Source organism: Thamnophis sirtalis, unplaced genomic scaffold (genome assembly GCF_051295495.1).
Source record: "Thamnophis sirtalis isolate CommonGarterSnake01/CBP01778 unplaced genomic scaffold, rThaSir2_p1.2 scaffold_2, whole genome shotgun sequence".
Lineage (NCBI taxonomy): Eukaryota > Metazoa > Chordata > Lepidosauria > Squamata > Natricidae > Thamnophis > Thamnophis sirtalis.
Genome location: NW_028261382.1, coordinates 2,810,616 through 2,823,868, shown reverse-complemented (window position 1 = coordinate 2,823,868; position 13,253 = coordinate 2,810,616). Strand labels below are relative to the sequence as shown.

Sequence of the window (13,253 nt, the reverse complement as noted above, 5' to 3'; positions counted from 1 at the left end):
CTCCTCTCTCTTCATTCCACTCCTCCTTATCCTCCTCATCTTCCCCCCTTACCCTCTCTCCTATCCCTCTCTTCCCATCTTTCTTCTCTCCTCTGTTTCCCACTCTTCCTCTCATTGGTGTATTTCAGCTTCTGAGCAGGTCTTATTATTTTTGAGGTGCAGGAGACGGCGAAAGTGGTCACCTCATGGCTGCTGCTGTGTTGCAATATTTTCGGGGAGGGCTTATTTTGGGGGGAGGGCTTATATTAGCACATGCGCTCAAAACCCGACTTTCGGGGAGGTCTTATTTTGGGGAAAACAGGGTAACCATCCCCGGTCCCAATTTGCAGGGAGAGAATTTGCGAGTCGTGAAAATGACTCCGTAGCTTTGCCTGATAAACACTTGCTGACTAGGAAAAAACTTAACAAAAAGGGAAATGTTTGTCAACCTGAACATCGCAAGAGGAGGAATTCTGAGGTTCCTCTTCTCTATTTCTCTCGTGGCTCCATGGAATGGGGGGGCTGCTCAGATGCCCGTTTCCTCCGCTTGTTTTGGAGGACATCTAAGAAATCTCCCAGGAGGCCAAGGTAAAACGTTGAGGAAGCATATATTTTCCCTTGTAAAACAGGAAGAGTCTCGTGTCAAGCCAGCTCTTTAAAATGAGTCAGTTCCCAGGGGGGGGAAGAAAAAGTCTAGAAAAGGTCACACGCGTGAATGTATCAGCGAGTTTAACTTAGACCAATTTTACATTCCAAGGTGGCATTGTATGAAGGAGATACTTTCTGGTGAAGTTATGATCCAGTGTTTCGCTCCTTGAGAAGAACTGTTCTGACCGAGGCTTCCCAAAGAGCATGAAGGAAATTCCTTGTTGTCCCGACAAAAAAATGCTTTTATTAATTGAATTCCTCTCATTCACATCCAGCAAAGTCTTTCAAGGGAGGATTTATAGTCACAGACCTTATCTGGCTTGGAAAGCTGACAGGCCAATATCTGCAAAACTTGGCCGGAGAGTCACGAGCCAATTAAGCGAACTAATTGTCTCCTGCAAACTCCACTCCCCTTTCGCTCCTCTTTTATTTCCTCTGGAAGGGGCCATTCATCGCCCACCTGTGGCCTTCCTCCCAAGTCCACCCCTGTTCCTTAGCTCTTCCCTTCGTCGGGCCACTCTGCGCATGCGCACACTGGGAAGAGGCTCCAGCTGTTCCTCTGCCTCACTGCTGTCTAGCTCTGAAGGCACCTGATCAGTGCCAGATGGCTCTGGCCCCCTCTCTGCCTCCAACACAGAGACCTCATCAGAGCCTTCCCCAGCCTCCAGGACTGGCCCATGTTCCTCCCCAACCTCATCACTGTCCGACTCTGTTGCCAGCTCCCCTGGCCACTGGCGGGCCACAAGAACAGCAAGAAGAAAACAACACTCCCACCAAGCCACTGTAAATAAACAAACTCCACTACCCTCTAGAACTGATGATGTTGCCTGGATGGATAATGAAATGTCTGCAAGAAAACAGCCAAGTTCAGAGGCTATCAAGGAGAACATGACGACCACAGAATTCAACCCTGAAATACGAATATTCTCAAGATTTATGAAAAGGTACGCAATTGTATACATTATCCGGTAGCGGAAATCTTGAGTCATTCGCAGAACCGGCAAATACCGCCTCTGGCTGGCCCCAGGAGTGGGGAGGGAATGGGGATTTTGCAGTATCCTTCCCCTGCCATGCCCACAGAACCAGTAGCAAAAAAAAAAAAAAAAACTGAATTGCACCCACAGCTCACAAGGGTGGAATCTTCTCACAATGGACCTCTTGACAACACCCCAATATGCCAGGGCTTCCAAAATCTTGATTTATCTGGGATGCACTTCTCCCAATAAATATATTTCTCTCTCCTTGGTAGTGGTGGCGCAGAATTACTCCATTCATTTCCGTGACACTGTGCTGAGTTAGCCCCTTGCTCTTTTCTATCAGGAACGGCTGTTTTTCTGCTATCATCTATTCTCCCTGTCACGGGTTCCCGTTTCTTTGGTGCTGTTTTCATATCGAATCTGATGGTTTACAGCTCCACCTGTTTATCAATTGAGCTATCTGTCCGTCTTGGCCTCCAGGTATTGTGGGGGTGCCAAGATTCATTCCTTCTACTCTCGCTCTGTCCATCTCATGGGACAATAGCAATAGCAGTTAGACTTATATACCGCTTCATAGGGCTTTCAGCCCTCTCTAAGCGGTTTACAGAGTCAGCATATCGCCCCCAACAATCCGGGTCCTCATTTCACCCACCTCGGAAGGATGGAAGGCTGAGTCAACCTTGAGCCGGTGAGATTTGAACCGCTGAACTGCAGATAACAGTCAGCTGAAGTGGCCTGCAGTACTGCACTCTACCCACTGTGCCACCTCGCCACTCCTCCATTAGAATCCTGTATCCAAGGTTAAAGGTAACCAGGGGTAGGGTTCAAATAATTGAACAACCGGTTCTCTGCCCTAATGACCAGCTGGGTGGGTGTGGCTCGGTGGTCCTTTCTTTCTTTCTTTCCCTCCTTCTGCCCTTCTATTTCTTTCCTTCCCTCCCTCCCTCCTCTCCTCTTTCTTTCCTACTTTCCTTCCCTCTCTCCCTCCTTCCCATCTCCTTTCTTGCTTCCTTGCTTTCTTCTTTCTTTCTTCCTTTCTTTCTTTCCTTCCTTCCTCCCTCCCTTCTCTCCTCTTTCTTTCCTTCCTTCCTTCCCTGCCTCCCTCCTTCTCATTCCCATCTCCTTCCTTCCTTCCTTCCTTCCTTCCTTCCTTCCTTCCTTCCTTCCTTCCAGGAATCCACCGAGGCTGCCAGAATTCTGAGGACAGAAGACAACCGTAGCACATCTTCTCATTCTCATCCTTCTCATTCCCATCTCCTTCCTTCCTTCCTTCCTTCCTTCCTTCCTTCCTTCCTCCCTCCCTCCCTCCCTCCCTCCCTCCCTTCCCTTCCTTCCTTCCAGGAATCCACCGAGGCTGCCAGAACTCTGAGGACAGAAGACAACCGTAGCACATCTTCTCATTCTCATCCTTCTCATTCCCATCTCCTTCTTTCCTTCCTTCCTTCCTTCCTTCCTTCCTTCCTTCCTCCCTCCCTCCCTCCCTCCCTTCCTTCCTTCCTTCCTTCCTTCCCTCCCTTCCTTCCAGGAATCCACCGAGGCTGCCAGAACTCTTGAGGACAGAAAGACAACCACAGCACAAGAGAAGCCAGCACTCCGCCAAGTCAGAGCTGCAAACACTGCAACGAAAGTGCCCACGCATTTCTGCCCAACATGTGGCAGAAAGTTCTGTGCCCGTAGAGGCCTTGCCAGCCACCTGCGGACACACCGTGGGCAGCCCACAACTTGTTAGATGCCAATGAGATTTCAGCTGCGTTGCCATCCGAGCCTTCAGGCTATTAACAAACCATTTCCTACTGGAAAACATGGGATCAGAAACAGCGACGTTAAAGCCAACCGAAAGCCGGTGGGTTCAAATCCCTAGGACCTTCCCACATGCATTAAACCCCGGTTTGATTGACCTAGAAGTCGCCAGGTTCGCACACCAAGCCAAAACAAAATCCCATGAGGTTTCAGCCACAAGGAGAGAATGCCAGCCTCTGCCGGTGCATTTGCAGCAGGCTTCCTCAAATAACAACAACGATAATAAAAGAAGAAGCTGATACAGGATTGCCATGTGGAATATTAAACTGCGATTCAGCAGGAGGCACAACTGCCGCTTGAACAAATTATTAGTAGCAGCAGAAGCACGGCCCTCTATATGTTTTAATCAGATCGCTGGTGCAAAAATCTCTCTTTTCACCCGGCATCTGCTTGGTGAAGGGTCGCTTGTCAGCAAGGCATGTATAACACCGGTAGAATATTTGTATCTCAGGGTTGAACTGTGGGGTTCTTGGTGGGATCTGAGCTGGTTGGTTTCCTTGCCGTTGTTTCCTTATATCATTACCTCTGGTCATTACCCACCAGTAGCACTGATGGTGTTACCTAGTTGGGTAATGAAACATTTGGAAGAAAACCAACAAGCTCAGAGAGCACCAAGGATAGCAATAGCAATAGCAATAGCAGTTAGACTTATATACCGCCTTCATAGGGCTTTCAGCCCTCTCTAAGCAGTTTACAGAGTCAGCATATCGCCCCCAACAATCCGATAGATAGATAGATAGATAGATAGATAGATAGATAGATAGATAGATAGATAGATAGATAGATAGATAGATACAGAGACAGAGACAGAGACAGAGACAGAGACAGAGACAGAGACAGAGACAGAGACAGAGACAGAGACAGAGACAGAGACAGAGACAGAGACAGAGACAGAGACAGAGACAGATAGATAGATAGATAGATAGATAGATAGATAGATAGATAGACAGACAGACAGACAGAGACAGAGACAGAGACAGAGACAGAGACAGAGACAGAGATAGATAGATAGATAGATAGATAGATAGATAGATAGATAGATAGATAGATAGACAGAGACAGAGACAGAGACAGAGAGAGAGAGAGAGAGAGAGAGAGAGAGAGAGAGAGAGAGAGAGAGAGATAGCAATAGCAGTTGGACTTATATACCGCTTCATAGGGCTTTCAGCCCTCTCTAAGCGGTTTACAGAGTCAGCATATCGCCCCCAACAACAATCCGGGTCCTCATTTTACCCACCTCGGAAGCATGGAAGGCTGAGTCAACCCTGAGCCGGTGAGATTAGAACCGCTGAACTGCAGATAACAGTCAGATGAAGTGGCCTGCAGTACTGCACCCTAACCACTGCGTCACCTCGGCTCCTATTTCTTAGACATATATACAGAATCAGCCTCTTGCCCCATCCTTCCTTCCTTCCTTCCTTCCTTCCTTCCTTCCTTCCTTCCTTCCTTCCTTCCTTCCTTCCTTCCTCCCACTTATTTAGCAATAGCAATAGCAATAGCAGTTAGACTTATATACCACTTCGTAGGGCTTTTAGCCCTCTCTAAGCGGTTCACAGAGTCAGCATATTGCCCACAACAACAATCCGGGTCCTCATTTTACCCACCTCAGAAGGATGGAAGGCTGAGTCAACCCTGAGCCGGTGAGATTTGAACAGCCGTGGGGACAAGATCTTGAACTTTCAACTGGGTGGGGAAAACCAGGAAGCTTTCAGATTCGGATTTTCCCAGATGTGCCAACGTGGCTCTCTTCATAAATTGGAACTTCGAGCAATGCTTTGCCTTCAGCTTTGATTTACTTTCGGATGCTATTTGGAACCCTGACATGGGTTTTACCTCACTCAATGCACATTATTTGCGCGTCCCATCCCACCAGAAGGAACCCACTCAGCTTTTGGGGTGCATATCCATCTTGGAGTCCCAGCTACTCATTCGTGCGTGGAATTTCCAAGTCCTGTTTCTGATCCGTCGCAGAGACCAGCTCGCTAAGCAAGGCACCGCAGGGAACGGATGGAGAGACAGATGTTCCCAGCTGATCAACCGCCTGCTCAGAACAGAGCTGGAAGGCACTGTGGGAATTGTTGTGTTTCCAACTGCAAGAGTTCCAAAACAGGAGATAAAATTGCATCTGTCCTTTGGACCCAACACAGCTTCAAGCTACGGTAGTTGGGTGTAGTGGTTAAGATGCTGGGCCAGAAACGGGGAGTTCATGAGTTCTAGTCCAGCCTTAGCCATGAAAGGCAGCTGGGTGATTTTGGGCCAATCACCAGGAGCCTGTAAGTTCTAGTCCAGCCTTAGCCATGAAAGGCAGCTGGGTGATTTTGGGCCAATCACCAGGAGCCTGTGAGTTCTAGTCCAGCCTTAGCCATGAAAGGCAGCTGGGTGATTTTGGGCCAATCACCAGAAGCCTGTGAGTTCTAGTCCAGCCTTAGCCATGAAAGGCAACTGGGTGATTTGGGGCCCATCACCAGGAGCCTGTGAGTTCTAGTCCAGCCTCAGCCATGAAAGGCAGCTGGGTGATTTTGGGCCAATCACCAGGAGCCTGTGAGTTCTAGTCCAGCCTTAGCCACGAAAGGCAGCTGGGTGATTTTGGGCCAATCACCAGGAGCCTGTGAGTTCTAGTCCAGCCTTAGCCATGAAAGGCAGCTGGGTGATTTTGGGCCCATCACCAGGAGCCTGTGAGTTCTAGTCCAGCCTTAGCCATGAAAGGCAGCTGGGTGATTTTGGGCCAATCACCAGGAGCCTGTGAGTTCTAGTCCAGCCTTAGCCATGAAAGGCAGCTGGGTGATTTTGGGCCCATCACCAGGAGCCTGTGAGTTCTAGTCCAGCCTTAGCCATGAAAGGCAGCTGGGTGATTTTGGGCCAATCACCAGGAGCCTGTGAGTTCTAGTCCAGGCTTAGCCAGGAAAGGCAGCTGGGTGATTTTGGGCCAATCAGCAGGAGCCTGTGAGTTCTAGTCCAGCCTTAGCCAGGAAAGGCAGCTGGGTGATTTTGGGCCAATCACCAGGAGCCTGTGATTTCATGCCTTAGCCATGAAACTCTGTGGTATAATGCAATATTAATGCAATATCAAGGGGTTTTCAATTTCAATTACATAGCATGTGAAGGAGGTGTGTTTGTGTTTTTATTTGTAGCGTTATAACGTACACTGAAGATGGCATTTAATTTTGTTGTTACGAGGTGCAGTGACAATAAAGCAAACTAAACTAAACTAAGTTTATAGCAATAGCAGTTAGACTTATATACCGCTTCATAGGGCTTCCAGCCCTCTCTAAGTGGTTTACAGAGTCAGCATATCGCCCCCAACAACAATCTGGGTCCTCATTTCACCCACCTCGGAAGGATGGAAGGCTGAGTCAACCCTGAGCCGGTGAGATTTGAACAGCCGAACTGCAGATCTGCAGTCAGCTGAAGTAGCCTGCAGTGCTGCATTTAACCACTGCGCCACCTCGGCTCTTTTATAAACAAGGCCAAAGGAAGATCAGATCAAAGTCTCAGGTGAGGCACCAAATCCATCAAGGTGGCTGTTTCAATAAGCGGCCCTCCTCCTCCTCCTTCTCCTCCTTCCTGAACTTGAAGGAGATTTTACAGCTTATGAAAAATCAGTGGAAAAAACCGTGGCCGCTGCGCGGGAGGGAGGTTATCCTCCAGAAAACAGGGCAGGGATTAAAATCCATCCCGCCCCAGAGGAGCTCATCGGTTCGAGGCGGCAACTGTTGGCGGGCAAGCCGCATAAAAGATGGATGAGTTCGTTTTTATTTCTCCTGACGCCGCCTGACACTTGACTTTTAAATGGCCTTCTTCCTCCGACACGCCGAAAGCAAATCAGAAAAGGCGAAGCTGTTGGCTGGCTATTTGCACTGGCCCAGAAGGAGACCTCCACCGAAGGGCGGAGGGAGAAACGAAGAGCAGAGCACTAAAACGGAATGAAATGCACCTACGGGTGAGGGGGACGGACGAGGGGGGATAGTATCGGTGTCAACGTTTATTTTTTTTTAAAGGAATTGAATTGAATTTATTGCATTTGAGCAGAGGTGGCGCAGTGGTTAAATGCAGCACTGCAGGCTACTGCTAGATCAGCAGGTCAGCGGTTCAAATCTCACCGGCTCAGGGTTGACTCAGCCTTCCATCCTTCCGAGGTGGGTAAAATGAGGACCCAGATTGTTGGGGGCAATATGCTGACTCTCTGTAAACCGCTTAGAGAGGCCTGAAAGGCCTATGAAGCGGTATATAAGTCTACTGCTATTGCTATTGCTATTTATATGCCGCCCTTTTCCCCGAAGGGGGACTCAGGGCGGCTCACAATCCAAGTCAGGGAAGGGGGTACAGATAAGGGATAAAAAAGACGAACAGAACAATACACAATTTAAAAAGCACACAACAACCATACCATTCGAGGGGGGAGGGCCAAAAGCTCTTTAGCCCCAGGCCTGTCGGAACAGCCAGGTTTTAAAGGGCTTTGCGGAAGGCCTGGAGGGTGGTGAGGGTTTGAATCTCCACGGGGGGGGGGGAGCTCGTTCCAGAGGGTCGGAGCAGCCACAGAGAAGGCTCTCCCCCATGGAATGACACCAGGAAAATCCAGCAAGACAGGGAAAGCTTTGCGGGATAGTCTTCTCCCTGTTAGTGAACCAAGCAAGCAAATACACACTTTTGCCAGGCTCCGTGCAATTGAGGAGTAAGTTGCTGCCAAGTTTACTACTGGTTCACAACCTGTGTGCAATGCTCAGGTGGGTGCGCCTGCACTCTTCAATATAAATTGTTCTTCTTTCCCTCCTTCTGCCCTTCTATTTCTTTCCTTCCTTCCCTCGCTCCCTCCCTTCTCTCCTCTTTCTTTCCTACCTTCCTTCCTCTCTCCCTCCTTCCCATCTCCTTTCTTGCTTTCTTCTTTCTTTCTTTCTTTCTTTCTTTCTTCCTTTCTTTCTTTCCTTCCTCCCTCCCTTCTCTCCTCTTTCTTTCCTTCCTTCCTTCCTTGCCTCCCTCGTTCTCATTCCCATCTCCTTCCTTCCTTCCTTCCTTCCTTCCTTCCTTCCTTCCTTCCTTCCTTCCTTCCTTCCTTCCTTCCAGGAATCCACCGAGGCTGCCAGAACTCTGAGGACAGAAGACAACCGTAGCACATCTTCTCATTCTCATCCTTCTCATTCCCATCTCCTTCCTTCTTTCCTCCCTTCCTTCCTTCCTCCTTCCCTCCCTTCCTTCCTTCCTTCCTTCCAGGAATCCACCTGGGTCGCTCCAGGTTCTGTGACCCAGGCCTCAATTCCACTACAAGTTCCGCCAAACTGAGAAAAACCCACCTCTAGTGCAATCCAGAAAAATACTTTTGCCACCACCTGTAAAGGTAGACTATTCTTTTTCTGGAAGCTCTCCTTCTCGTTCCAGCCAAAATCCAGAGCCATTTTGGGGGGGGGAGGATTCTTTAGAGATTCCTCCTGGACATAATCCGTTTCCACTCCTTCCCTTGGGATGGCGCTATAGGGCATTGCATGCCAAAACAACTAAAGACACGTGCCATCCCTCTGCCGAATTTAATTAACGAATTCCCCGGAATTATTATTCATCTTTATCTTCTTTACTTGCCCTTTTTATTGGTAAATGTTATTGTTCTGTAGCTTTGCATGTATGCTGAGCACTTCGCTACTAGAAACAAACTCCTTGTGTGACTAATTAGGTAAAAATAAAGGTTCCCCTCGCACATATGTGCTAGTCGTTCCCGACTCTACGGGGCGGTGCTCATCTCTGTTTCAAACTCGAAGAGCCAGCGCTGTCCGAAGACGCATCCATGGTCATGTGGCCGGCATGACTCAATGCCGAAGGCGAACGGAACGCTGTTCCCTTCCCACCAAAGGTGGTTTCTATTTTTCTACTTGCATTTTTTACGTGCTTTCGAACTGCTAGGTTGGCAGAAGCTGGGACAAGTCGCGGGAGCTCACTCCGTTACGCGGCGCTAGGGATTCGAACTGCTGAACTGCCAACCTTTTCGAACACCAAGGGCCCCACAGCCATTGTCGTCATCCTCACCCTCTTCCCCCTTCTAAACACTGATGGTGTTACCTAGTTGGGTAATGAAATGTCTGCAAAAATAATCCCCCATCAAGCTCAGAAAGCATCAAGGACTCCACAATCCACATTCCTCCTCCTCCTCCTCCTCCATCCACTGCTTTCTAGCACTGATGACATTACCCAGCTGGGTCGTGAAACGTCTGCAAGAAATCAACCAAGCTCAGAGAACACCAAGGACCCCCCACAGTCCTTCCTCCCTCCTAGCCCTGATGCCATTACCTAGCTGGGTCATAAAAATGTCTGCAATAAAACAGCAAAGCTCAGACACGGATAAAGATCCCTCCAATTCTTGATGAATTCTCCGATTTTCCTGACTGTCTTAAGAACTCACAGCCCAGCAATTTCAAACGGCCCTTTTTACACAATGGCACGCAAGCCAGAAATATGCCTTTCAAAAAATAAAATTAAATAACATTTGACCTGGTTTACCCACCTCTTTCTCTCCTTTCTGTACCCTCCTGCATTTCTAAGACTGCCCACCAGCAGCGCAGAATGGGGAGAGGGGGGGAGGAGGAGGAATTGCCATCCCTAATAATGGAATAAAATTTTTGGCTTGAAGAGAGAAGAACAGCGGTGGCTCCGAGTCTCACCTGCCCCAGGAATTCATTATCCAAGTGATCAAAAGCAGACCCTGCTTTGGCGGAATAACATCCCGAAAATGCACCAGCTGAGAGTTGAAAAGATAACCACAACAACAGAAAAGGAAAGGAAGAGAGGAGGAGAGGAAAGGGGAGATAAGGAAGGAAGAGGGAAGGAGGGAAGGGATAGAAAGAGAAGGATAGAGGGTAGGAGGGGAAAGAGGAAGAGAGAGGAGGGGAGAGGCAAGGGAAGAAGGGAAAGGAGAGGAGGAAGGAAGAGGAAAGGAGAGGAAGGGATAGAAAGAGAAGGAGAGAGGGTCGGATGGGAAGAGGGAGAGAGGAATAGGGGAGAGGCAAGGGAAGGAAGGAAAGGGAAAGGAGAGGAGGAAGGAAGAGGAAGGAAGAGGAAAGGAGAGGAAGGGATAGAAAGAGAAGGAGAGAGGGTAGGAGGGGAAGAGGATGAGAGGAATGGGGGAGAGGCAAGGGAAGAAGGAAAGGGAAAGGAGAGGAGGAAGGAAGAGGAAGGAAGAGGAAAGGAGAGGAAGGGATAGAAAGAGAAGGAGAGAGGGTAGGAGGGGAAGAGGAAGAGGAAGAGAGGAGCAGGGGAGAGGCAAAGAAAGAAGGAAAGGAAAGGAGAGGAGGAAGGAAGGAAGTAGAGAAGGGAGGGAGGGTGAAAAGAAAGGAAAATAGAGTGGTGACAATTCAAAATAGGTGTAAACAAAGCAACTCAGAATGTATATCTTAACCTTTTGTCGGGAAAAACAAATGTGCAAACATGATAAAGATAAATAAGAATAATAACTAGGTGAGTGTATAACTGTAACTGAATGTAAGAGAATAAAAATAAAAAAAAATATTTAAAAAGCAGACCCTGCTTTTTTAAAAACAAACTCAATTCCTTGTTTTACCTTGCAAGACACACACACACACAAACACAGACACACAAACCGGGCAAAGTAGCATCTTGTTAGCCAAGCAGGTGCAGAATTTTTTTGCAAATAACCTTTTTTTCCTTACTCTCTCGCCCCAAAAAATCCTTGAAGGGGGGTGGGGGGGTGGAGCGGTTGCCTTAAGGCAGAGGCAACTCACGAGGGGAGGGGGGGTGTTCCCTGGTTTGAAAAGGGTCAAACCACCCCCAATCCCCCGATTTCTCCTCTGGGCGAACCGAAGAGCGGCGGATTCCACCCAGAAGGCAGGGAATATTTTGAGTTTGGCTTCCTCCAGGGGGACGAGGGAGGGGTTGTCAAAATCGCCTCTCCCCCCCCCCCTTTTCCCAATCCACCAACATCCCCCCCCTCTTGCCCGGCTCACGCCGGACAACACCCCCCCCCCTCCTGCATGCAAAGACCGCCAGCCAGCCGCATCTGCGAACCTGGGCTCGGCTTCACCTTGGCTCGTCCCGCGGCACCCGAACCTTTGCGGGCAAGCCTCTAAACCCGCGGCGTCTCGTGTGAACGCGGCCAGAGTGTGTGCGAGCTTGCCAATCGCGCTTTCCCCGCAGGAAAGAAAGAAAGAAGGGGAGAGCGCGGGGGGGGGGGGTTGAAAGGCGAAAGAAAGCGGGAAGAAAGCCAGCAGGCGAGAGGTGTGGGGGGGGAAGCGTTCCTAGCCCACCGACCAATCCCCCACCCCCCCCAAAAAAAAATCTCGCCTTCGGAAGAAACTCTTAGGAATGACGCCAGCCACGATCATTAAGTGGCTAAGGCTCTGAGCTTGACGGTCAGAAATGTCGGCGGTTCGAATCCCTAGTAGAGGTCTCCTGCGCGAGCAGCGGGTTGGACTAGATGACCTCTGAGGGTCCCTTCCAACTCTGTTCCCGAGGATCATCCCGTGGTCAACGAAGACAAAGAGTGCTCCTAGCCTGATATACACCACCACTCCCAGCCCGGTGAAGACGCCCTCCGGATTGAGACTCAGCCTCTGCGTCCCACCGACTCCCCCCCCCTCCTTAAAAAAATATCGCCTTGGTAGGGAACTCGGGCGGGGGGAGAGGGGGGACAAAAGCCACGACCACCCATTGTTTAAAGAGCCAAGAGTGTTCCGGGGCATCTCTAGAGCGCCTTCCCCATTTGGAAGTGGGGGACGGAGCCCACTTTTCGGGCTGAAACCCCCCCCCCCTTACAGCCTTCTAGCACTCCCCTCCCCCATCCTGGGCAAGGTGTCCTCCGGAGCGAGACTCACCCTCCGCGTCCCACCGACACCCCCCCCCCAAAAAAAAATCTGGGCTTCCTAGGGAACAAAAGCCACATTGTTGAAAAAGCCAAGAGTGTTCCGGGGCATACCTGGAGCGCCTTCCCCATTTGGAGGGGGGACACCTCAAAACCGAGGGTACTTTTCGGGCTGAAGCCCCCAGCCTTCCAGCCCACCTCCCTTCCCGCCCGGATTGAGATACACTCTCCGCGTCCCACCCACCCCCCCTTAAAAAAACCTCGCCTTCGTAGGGAACTCAGGGGAGGGGGATCAAAGCCACGACCACCCTTCGTTTAAAGAGCCAAGAGTGTTCCGGGGCATACCTGGAGCGCCTTTGGAAGGGGGGACACCCCCAAAACCGACCCCCCCAGCCTTCCAGCGCCCCCCCAAAACCGACCCCCCCAGCCTTCCAGCGCCCCCCCCCCCCAAAAACCGACCCCCCCCAGCCTTCCAGCGCCCCCCCCCTTTCCCCATCCCGGCCAAGGTGCCCTCCGGAGCGAGACTCACCCTCGGCGTCCTGCCCGGCCCGGGAGCCCGAGGCCGCCGGCGCCCGACCCGGCATCCAATCTGGCCGCTGCTCCGCGCGAGAGTCCCCGAGCGGCCGGCCGGCCAGCCCCGCTCGCCCGCCCGACGTCCAGCGGCGCTCAGTCCCGCGGGCGGCGAGCGAGAAGAAGCGGCGGCGGCGGCGGCGGCTGGGAAGGAGCGCGCATTCTCCCGGCGCTCGCCTGCCTGCCTGCCTCCCTCGCCTGGCTGCGGCGGCGGCGGCGCCCGAGAGATGCGCGGGCAGCGGAGGCGGCTGCAGCGCTTCTCCGCCTCTCGTCCTCCGCCTCCTCCTCCTCCTCCTGCGCCGCCGCCGCCGCCAGCCCAGCCCGCCTCTGGCCGCTCCTCGGGGCTCCCCGGGCGGCCACGCCAGGCAGAGGCGCGCCAGCTGCGGATGACATCAGCTGGGAGGGAGGCCCGCGCCCGGCTGGGCTGCACCGGCGGGGAGGGGCGAGGAGCCGCCCAGGACGCCCGGACAGCAGGAGGTGGA

The 13,253-nt window shown here is 51.3% G+C and overlaps 1 protein-coding gene across 2 annotated transcripts in view; it reads right to left on the bottom strand.

Moving 5' to 3' along the window:
- The window catches only part of LINGO1 (leucine rich repeat and Ig domain containing 1), a 386,153-nt gene extending 373,193 nt beyond the window's left edge, over positions 1–12,960 (bottom strand). The window contains exon 1 of one of the 2 annotated variants that reach the window (XR_015695411.1): positions 12,731–12,960. The gene's annotated coding sequence lies outside the window, so the exon portion shown is untranslated. The remainder of the gene's footprint in view (positions 1–12,730) is intronic. The other variant, XM_087704005.1, reaches the window with a different exon arrangement.
- Between the last annotated feature and the right edge of the window lie 293 nt (positions 12,961–13,253).